The sequence below is a fragment of the Vitis riparia genome, chromosome 9 (assembly GCF_004353265.1).
Source record: "Vitis riparia cultivar Riparia Gloire de Montpellier isolate 1030 chromosome 9, EGFV_Vit.rip_1.0, whole genome shotgun sequence".
In the NCBI taxonomy this organism is placed as follows: Eukaryota; Viridiplantae; Streptophyta; class Magnoliopsida; order Vitales; family Vitaceae; genus Vitis; species Vitis riparia.
Window position 1 is genome coordinate 10,784,330 of NC_048439.1, and position 4,816 is coordinate 10,789,145.

The window sequence follows — 4,816 nt, forward strand, 5'->3', positions numbered from 1 at the left end:
GCAAGTCTCTAGGAAAGAGGAAAACAACTCTGCAAGTTTTCATCAGGATTTTTTAAGGAGTTTTACTATTTATTTTAGGAGAGGCAGAGAGTGGGTGGGGGGGAAGAGGGTGGAGGAGGCTCTCGGTATTTCTTCATTTAAGTTTTTTTTTTTAGGTGAGAGAACGTATTGAGGATTTGATTGAACCGGAGCTTCACTTTTGAAGCCGCTTGGGGTTGTTTTGTTGATATAACCTTCTTCCCTTTATTTATTTATTTTTTATTTATTCTATTCGGTTTGGAATTTTATTTTTTAAATATTGGTGGGTTGTTTCATTTCTATAAATTTAGTTTGTAAATATTGGTTGGTTATTTCAATTCTATAAATTTAGTTTGTAAATATTGGTTGGTTATTTATGTTTGATTTTGTTTATTTGTTTGTTTGTTTATTTATTGTTTTTACCTTGTTTGGTGGTGTATATTTGGGCAGTTTGAAATTTATTTATTTTTAAACCAAATATATATATATATATATATATATATATATATATATATATTTATAAATTGAGAAATTTTTTTTAAATAAATCCATAAGTCATTTTTGTATAAAAAATAAATATCTGAAACAGTTTTTTCTCTCTCTTTTCTTTTAATAAAATTGTAAAACTTTTTTTTAATAGATAAAAACATTAAAGATATTTTAAAAAGAAAAATTCTTTTTGTTTTTTTAAATAAAATTATATTTTCTTTTCTAATAAGAGTTGAGTGAAATAAATTTACAATTTTTTTAAAAAAAAAAATGAAAAATTAAACATTTTTAGATAAACTTGTAATTTTTTTTTCGGGAAAGACAACTCTTTTTTTTTTTTTTCAATAAAATGTAAAAATAATAAAAGTTAGGCAAATCCTTCTTTATATAAAATTATAATTTTTTTAAAATGAAGTTGTAAAAAGAAAAAAAGAGTTCTTTTTAATAAAAAGTTGAGTGAAATTCTCTGACCATCTTCGTTTAATAAAACTTAAGCAAAATTCTTTTTTATATAAATTTGTAAAAATATCTTCTCTTGGAAAATTCATTTTCTCCGAGTAAAAGTGTAAACAACCTTTTCCTACTAAAAATAATTTTGAATAGGATTCTTTAAATAAATTGAAGATTATTTCTTCAATAAATTTGAAACTTTTTTTAACAAGATAAATATTCAAATTTTGCAATTCGTTTTTTAAATTGGAAAACCCTTTTTCTTTTTTTAAATTGAAACTATCTGTTTTATAAGTAAGAAATAATGACTTCTTTTTTTGATGAAAATAAATAAACTTGTTTAAAGAAAGTTAAAATGATTGAAATCATTTTTAATTTAATTGAAGTATTTATGTATATATTTTTATAAATTAGGATGATCTTTTTTAATATTAGTAAAATTTAAACATTTCTTCTAGACTATATATATTTTAACAATAAAGTTTGAACCTTTTTTTATACATGGTAACAAAAATCAAATATTTTTTTAGCAAATAAATTTATAAAAGGTCTTTTTTTTTAATAAAAAAAATTACAAAATCTTCTTTCAATGATAAGAATTGGATTGAACTATCTTTTGTAAATAATATTATAGTAAATGTTAGAAAAAAATAATGAAAGAAAAAGAAAATAGAGAAGTAGAGTTATGAAAGAACTCTAAAAGGTGTACCCTTCATTCATTGAATTCTCTTATTTATAGGAGTTGGAGAATCGAAATTAAATATGGTATTTAATTCTATACAGGGAATATTGAAAACCTATATGGATAGTTGTGAGGTCATTCACAATTATCTATATATATTTATAATACTCCTCCTTGAATGACCATCACTATTGAAAATAATTAGGTAAACATTGATTGTTAGAACTGTCTCATTAAAAAGCTTGACAATAAAATCCAATGTAACAAAACCCGGATCAAAGAAAAAATAGTACAATATACTAATATTCTATGATGATGCTTCCCCTCATGATGACATAATTATGCTATGTTTAATGGCTTAGTGTTAAGATCTTTGAGTTAGCGCATTTCGATTTGATATACGGATTTCTTGAATGTCATAGTAGGTAGGGTTTTTGTGAATAAGTCGGCAAAATTATCACTTGATCTTATTTATTGAACATTAATTTCACCCTTCTTTTGAAGTCATGTGTACAGAAGAACTTTGGAGAAACATGCTTAGTTTGATCACCTTTAATATATCCTCCTTTGATTTGTGCAATACATGCAACATTGTCTTCATGTAACATTGTTGGACTATATTTGATAGAGGATAATTCACATGACACTTGAATATGCTTTATCATAGATCTCAACCATACATATTCACGACTGACTTCATAAATTGCTAGTATTTTTGAATGATTTGAGAAAATGATGACCATTGTTTGCTTAATCGATCTCCATGATATTGCAACATTCCTACATGTAAAAGCATATCCTATTTGAGATTGAGCTTTATGAGGATTTGAAAGATATTTTGCATCTACATACCCAATCAATTGTAATTTTGATTCATTTGAAGAATATAAACCTATGTCACTTGTCCCATGAAGATATCACAATATATGTTTAATCTTGTTCCAATGATCTTGCATGGATGCATCATTTCCTTTTTAAATAGTATTTCCAAGGTTCGTTGCATCTAGGTGAATTTTAACATCCAGAACCCAAGATAATTTGTTTTTTGCCCGAAATATTGAGGACAACAAACTTAAGCTTTGCCAAGGTTGACATTTTCTAAAAACTATATATGCAATAATTTAATAAGAAAAATATTTCAATTTATCAAAATAAAATATAAACAAATTAATAAAATTATTTAACAATATTTCGTCAAGTAAATAATGTCTAAAGATATAATGATAAAGATTTTGCTATATTTTGTTGTTAGTTATAAATATGGTAAAAATGCATGAATATGAAAAAGAAATTAAAAACTAATATTTTTCATAGCTTTGGGCTATAATTATTTTCTCAAAGTAAAAAAATGTGCAAATTTGTACATAACTCCAAACTATAAATTATTCATTATGCAAATTTGTATATAGTTTCAGATTATGAACTATTCATTGTGCAAATTTGTACATAGTTTCAGGTTATGAACAATACATAATTCAAATTTGCACATAACTTTAAGTTATGAGTTTTTCATTCTATAACTTTTGGTTATATAATGTTGTTTTGTATAACTTCCGGTTATACAGTATAAAAATGTAATTATGAATCATATGCATAGTTTCAAACTATGTATTTGTAATTTTTTAATTTACCCCATGACTTTTGATCACGAGGATTATATATATATATATATATATATATATTTTATAATTTTTTGTTATGATTTTTTTTTCATAATTTTTACTAGAAAGAAAAAATATTTTCTAAATAATATTTGTATATGTTTATGCATTCAAATAAGATAAATGAAATAGAAAATCAAAATATAACTTTATCACATATGAATAAAATAAAAAATAAAAGTGTAAGTTTATCACATATCTTTCACACGAGAAGGAAATTTTTATGGTAACAAGTTTATCTTCCAAAACACTCTTTTATAAGAGTTTTCTTCTATAGAAACTCCTTGTTATTAAAGAGTTTTCTTTTGCTACAATTCCTCATGCTAATAAGTATAAAAATAACTTATTGGACATTAAAAATTAAAAAAAAAAAATGGTTTTGACTACCGAAAGTTTAGATTTTGAACCAACTAAAATAGGCCTGGGCATATTAATTTTGAGTCTCAAGGTAGGTTAACTTAACAGAAGGGAATGAGTCTAAAATAGTTTGACCTAAAGAAAATGCAAACAGAAAATAAAAAATAGTTAGGCCTTAAAAACTTTTGGCTTTCAAATAAGTCAATTCGAACAACCCAGCTATGAAAATCCATTGAAACCAAGAAGTATAGATTGTCTCAAAAGTTCAAAAAAAAAAAAAAAGAAAAGAAAATTCCATTGTCAAGACTTGAATAGAAACTTAAACCAACTCAAATATGTATTATAAAATTTTTATTAAATATGAATTTGTTTAATTAACCCAAAGTGCTTTCATAGGAAATAAATTGTACTTTTATTTTATTTTTTTATTTTTTTATGGTAAAGGCTATGTTTTTAAACAGATAGGATAAATTATGAGCAAATTCAAACGTGCTTTAAGCATCCCAACAAAAAAATTATCCTGTTTTCGGACTGGGAGGGAAGCTTTTAATTGGGCTTTCAAAAAGACTTCTAGTTTCCACAATCAATTCAAGCAAGGCCTTAATTATAGACTCTGGGTGCCCATTAAAATTGGGTCTTTGTAGTTGAAAGTGAGCCCAATAAATGGAAATGGAAATGGAATTATGGGACTCAAAGTAAGGCCCAACAAAGAAAAAAATTAAAACTAAAAAATTTTATTTTCCGTTGCCGGGACTTGAACCCGGGTCTCTCGGGTGAGAGCCGAGTATCCTAACCAACTAGACTACAACGGATTGTGCATAGATTGTTAGAATAATAAAATATAATAATAAAATTTATATAGCAAAGTTTGTCAGAAAAACATAAGGCTAAAAAAATTCCAAATCCAAGCATACATATCATTTCAATGTATCATAAAGCACACCTACTTTAAGTATAATTGCGCTAATTTATAATTAATTTCTTTTGAAATCACCCCTACATTCATTATTGAGAAATTATATGAAATTAAATAAAATTAAAATATTATATTATTGAATTTGGAATGAGCAAAATAAATGTCAATTCCAAACACTCAAAACAAAAACAAATTTATTCACAATTTAGGAATGTCCATGAACAAAAAATAGAAAGAAAAAAA

General features: G+C 24.8%; 1 non-coding gene across 1 annotated transcript; it reads right to left on the minus strand.

The window, feature by feature from the left end:
• Positions 1 to 4,396: 4,396 nt before the first annotated feature.
• On the minus strand, positions 4,397 to 4,469 carry TRNAE-CUC. Its single transcript has one exon. It is a non-coding gene; the product is annotated as a tRNA-Glu (tRNA).
• Between the last annotated feature and the right edge of the window lie 347 nt (positions 4,470 to 4,816).